This window comes from Lissotriton vulgaris, unplaced genomic scaffold (assembly GCF_964263255.1).
Source record: "Lissotriton vulgaris unplaced genomic scaffold, aLisVul1.2 SCAFFOLD_1166, whole genome shotgun sequence".
Classification (NCBI taxonomy): Eukaryota; Metazoa; Chordata; class Amphibia; order Caudata; family Salamandridae; genus Lissotriton; species Lissotriton vulgaris.
The window spans coordinates 33,505-39,088 of record NW_028240723.1 but is presented as its reverse complement, the minus strand read 5'-3'; positions in this window follow the sequence as shown (position 1 = coordinate 39,088).

Here is a 5,584-nt window from a genome sequence, read left to right as displayed (position 1 = left end):
GGGTGGAGGTGGTGGTTGCGACACAGGCCTGTCCCTCTGCAACGCTACTTGCTGGCCCATGAGGTCCACCATCTGTCCAAGGCGGTTGTCGATGGACCTCATCAGCAGGATGTGCTCCCTTAAAAGTTCATCCGACCGGCCACTTTGTCCCTGGACCTCTTGGTATGCCTCCACTACTCTGGTAAAGTGGTCCATGGATGGTGTCCACTCCTCCCGAGGTCAGGTGGTGACCCTGGCCCTCCCACCTGCTCTTCTGCCACGGACCTCTTGCCTCACCACTGTCGGTCCACGCACTCTCTCCCTGCCCTCTACAGTAGTTGCTGTGGGCTGGTCATCCCCTGGGACAAGGTGGGTGCTGCAGGTGGTACTGGTGGTACTAGTGGTAGTGGCGGTGGTGACGGTGGTGGCTGCAGTGGAGGCAGAGGCCTTGACAGCAGGGGTCTGCTGCGCTGTTGTTTCAGCAGACGTGGTGGTGGGGAGGATGGGGTCCTGGGACCTCTGGGTCTGTGGCACACCAGATGGAGCGGGCTGGAGCTCATCGTCCAAACTGTCCTGGGAGTCCACATCTGAGAGTCCATGTGCGGGGGGTGGAGACTGGCTCTGCTGGTCGTTGGTGTGATCCTCAGCAGTGAGTTCTTCATCACCTGTGGAGTAGGTGGGGAATGGTCAGTGTTGGGCACTGTGCAAGTATTGTGTCAGCTGCATATAAAGGACAGTCTGTACACTACACAAATATGAAGTAACCAGTAGTACAATTCATGGCAACACTGTGTGTAATTTCATGGTGGAGAGGAACATCATTTACTCATACATGTTGGATGTCAATGCATTGCATGCAATTGTTGCTGCGTTTCGGGATGCAGGTCTCCCACACACACACATCAGGAAGAGTTAAGATAGCTACCTACTGGTTAAGTGAGGTAGAACAATGCAATGGCTGACACTTGCTCCTGGGTGGGGGAGGCCTCCATGCTGCTGGAGTGTGGGACAGGGGGCATGCTGAGAGTGGTGATTCAGGGCCTCCCACCCCCAAACTGTGCTCCAATACAAGATGGATACCGACCTGTAAGTCTGTTTGTTGAACTGTGCAATGGCTGACACTTGCTCCTGGGTGGGGGAGGCATCCATGCTGCTGGAGTGTGGGACAGGGGGCATGCTGGGAGTGGTGATATAGGGCCTCCCACCCCCAAACTGTGCTCCAATACAGGATGGATACAGATCTGTAAGTCTATTTGTTGAACTGTGCAATGGCTGACACATGCTCCTGGGTGAAGAGGCCTCAATGCTACTGGAGTGTGGGACAGGGGGCATGCTGGGAGTTGTGATTCAGGGCCTCCCACCCCCAAACTGTGCTCCAATACAAGATGGATACCGACCTGTAAGTCTGTTTGTTGAACAGTGCAATGACTGACACTTGCTCCTGGGTGGGGGAGGCCTCCATGCTGCTGGAGTGTGGGACAGGGGGCATGCTGGGAGTGGTGATTCAGGGCCTCCCACCCCCAAACGGTGCTCCAATATAAGATGGATACCGACCTGTAAGTCTGTTTGTTGAACTGTGCAATGGCTGACACTTGCTCCTGGGTGGGGGAGGCCTCCATGCTGCTGGGGTGTGGGACAGGGGCATGCTGGTAGTGGTAGTGCAGGCCTCCCACCCCAAAGATGTCTCCCAGTGAGGATGGCTGCCTACCTGTTAGGTGAGGGTGGACAGTGCAATGGCTGACACATGCTTCTGGGTGGGGAGGCCTGTATCCTGCTCAGCTGTGGGCCAGGGTGCATGGTGGGAGTGGTAGTGCAGGCCTCCCTCCAACAAACAGGCATCACATGAAAGATAGCTACCTACCTGTTAAGTGAAGGGAACAGTGCAATGGCTAACACATGCTTCTGGATGGGGAGGCCTCTATCCTGCTCAGCTGTGGGCCAGGGGGCATGGTGGGAGTGGTAGTGCAGGCATCCCTCCAACAGACAGACATCACAAGAAAGATAGCTAACTACCTGTTAGGTGAAGGGAACAGTGCAATGGCTAACACATGCGTCTGGGTGGGGAGACCTCTATCCTGCTCAGCTGTGAGACGGGGGCATGGTGCGAGTGGTAGTGCAGGCCTCCCTCCACCATACAGGCCTTCTAAGCAAGATGGCTAGCTACCTGTTGTGTGAGAGTGGACACTGTAATGGTGCTTTGGCATTGCAAGGAAGTAGTTCTCAGTGTGTTGTTTGGCATGTGTTTGTACTTACCAGCCTCCGCTCCCCTGGCTACTCCTGTGAGACTCCCAGGAAGCAGTATGACAAGCACCTTCTCCTCCCATGGTGTGAATGTTTTCTGTGGGAGGGGAGGGGAGGGCCACTGCCATTCACGTTCGCCATTGTCCAGTTCTTGCTCCTCCTCTCCTTGACAACCCTCTTGAGATCATGCCACCGCTTCATGATCTCCTTCTTGGATCTTGGGGTGGTCCCTACTGCATTCACCCTTTGGACTATCCTTTCCCACATTTGTGTCCTCGTGGCTAATGGTGTCTGTTGGACCAGGCTACCAAACAGTTGTGGCTCTACTCTTACAATCTCATTGACCATGACTGTCAACTCACTCTCGGTGAATTAGGGCATTTTTTGTGTTGTCATGGTGTGTGGTGGTTGAGGTGTTTGTGGGTGCAGGGGTGTGGGTGCAGGGGTATGGTGTTGAGGTGTGAGGTGTGTTGTGTGCTGTGGGATTATTTGTGCTGGTGTAAAGGTGGTGGTGATGGTGGTGGTGGATGTGTGTGTGTGTGCTGTGCTCTTTTGCCTCTCCTGTTAGATGTGGGGTATGGCCTTCTAATCTGGAGTGTTGCAAAGGATTGTGGTTTGTGATGGGGGTGGCTCTATACTCAGCTGTGTGGGTGTCTCCAAGCGGATTTTGGGTGTCAGGTGTGTTGTGGGAGTTGTCCAGGGTTTTTATTTTTATTTTTGATTTATTTGTTTTATTTGTATGTGTGTTATGTATTTGGGGGTTATGGCTGATTTTATTTGTGCACTGTTTGGCATCACTGCGGTGTTTTGGCATCATCCGCCATGTTTTTCATGTCCCGTCCGCTGCGGTGTCAATGCTGCAGCTCTTCTGCTATTTTTACCATTCACTCCTCTGTGCGACCGCGGCGGTCGGTATCAGCCGTTCCGACCGCGACACCCTCGGAGTTATCATAATTTCCTGTGCGGTGTGTCCACTGTCCTTGCGGCGGGTTGTAGCTTTTCCGCAGCTTTTCCAACCGCCGCGGTGGATTTTTGGCCGTCACCGCCTGCGTCGGACGGCTTTGCTTGGCCCGCTATCGCCGCGGTCGGTCTTTAGTGGCGGTTGATACTAATGTGGCCGCCGGTGTATCTGCGGTGCAGGCGGGCGGTTGGTTTCCACCTCCATGGCGTTCGGGGTGGTTTTCCACCCGCCATCCTAATGACCCCCCAAGTGTTACATGCCTTCCGCCTTTTTTTTTATGTTGAATTCACACTTGCTCCTGATTGGAGCTTCAGCGACATTAGGTCTCACCATGCCATCCAGTTCACTTGACACTTTCGAACTTAACTATCTTACTCATAGGAGAGAGCTTTGTGACTGAGTACATCAAAGCAACAACATCAAATGAACAGCACCCACGATTTCCGATTTCTCAATAATGCCCACTGAATGCATTTTCAAAGAATACTATTTATACCTTCTACCTGACCAATGGTCTGGGAATATTATTGCAAAGTTCCTAAATATTTAATTTCCTTTGCTTCAAGAAAATTCTGCATCTCTGAACTAACGAATTGTGCTTCACTATCAGGAATGAGAAATTCTGGAAGGTCATCCCTGGCATATAATTCTTTCATAAACTCAATTATTCTTTTTTTTGTGTTGTCTGTCGGCCAAAGAAAACTATCAGCCACGTTTTGTTATTTTTGTCATGTCTATGCAAATCCAAGAGCCAAGTGGATTCGACCAATATGCATTCGGCTAAGCTTCAGACGTTATCAAAAAGCCTTAAGGGCTTTGAAGGGTGGCATATCAATTGGTACTGTGTTCTCCTTGAGCAAATATTTATACGCAGTGTGGCTATTGAGGAAACCTAAAGATTTTAAGTTTTAACCCTATTGAATGTTCTAGTCTGAGTATAGTGCTCCAGCTTTTCACGTATCAGACCTCAGTCACCATTTTTTATGCTAACATTAGCAGAACAGTTTCCAAATGCTGTTGAATACTCACAAATGTTCGAGACACTTGTGATATATTGTAAAAACAAATGTTTATTGTGTTAAACAAGCCTCGATATTGAGGCTTGCCCATAGCTCTTTTCCAGGCATATTATTGTCAAATATTTTAGCACTTATAGGTACTCTGGTCTATTTTCCATTTTTTCCAAGCTTGCAATCAATGGCAATTGTTTCATAGTGTGTAAGTTCTCATAACATTTAAATACGTTTTGATAATACGGTCTGCACTAGCACTTTACCATGATTGCCACTGTTTTCAAAACTGCGAGATTTCTGGTCTCTTGAAGCACTTCATGCTTTGTTTGAGTTTCTTTAACTGTTAAATATTCTTTGCTACTTTACTGTACTAGTACTTTAGTTCGTACAATAATGATTCTAATGCTGTTTATGCTATGGACATCAAATATGTGAGATCATTGGTGTTATTACTTATTGTTTACACTCGGCCAATTTGTAAAGCATCTTAATGTTATTTTTTAAATGTCTAAAAGTTGTTATGAGTTACTTTGTACTGTATATTGTACTGTCTGTTTATGGAATGAAATTTCAGAAATAAACATTTCTACTACTTCACAGTCTTTTCCTCTAGTGTCAGCAGGGAGGAAGGGTGGTGCTTGACCACAGTGTCAGGGAAATCCAAAGCAAAGGCACAAAACAGGGTGCGATCTTCTCACTCTGCTATCCTCCAAATTATTGGGGGTAAATCCTCTGGGGAAGAATGGAGCAGGAGCTGTCCCTACACTTCAAAGAGGTCCTCTGGCTCCACACTCGACAGCCTGGCCCTGCTTAAAGGACTTCAGGAATGCTTTGGAGGAGCTCTGTAGTTGTCCTTACTATATGACATGCTCAATGTGCTTTTAAGGCTGGTTGATGCAGCTAAACCTTTTGGGCTGCTTCCATAAAGGAAACGCGGTCATTGGGGTAACTATTTTTCCACAGTCTGGTCGCAAAGCGCCTGTAGTGCATATAAATATAAAAGTATCTCTCATATTGGTGTGGGTAGCGAGATCTTCCTCTCCCCAATGATTACAGGTAAAAAGGGAAAGCCCCTAAACCTTGGATCTGCTGATGCTAACTGCTGTTCTCTCTGTATTATACACACAGGGAAGTACATGCACTTGCAGGGGGCGCTAGAGGGCGCACGAGCTAATGGCCGCACTTCTGTGAGGCTCTGGCTGCCTGGCCAGAAACATCCTACATTTCTCCGCTTCACCTGCAGATTAACGCCTGAAAACAACACCGATGCTAGACACACCTGTGCTGCAGTGCCTGTTCAAATCCGGTGGAGATCCGAGGTCCGGCGCCGGAGCTGCGACACTGTGAACATTCCCCGAGAGGCGCCGTTGCGGAGAGCTGTTGAGGCGGA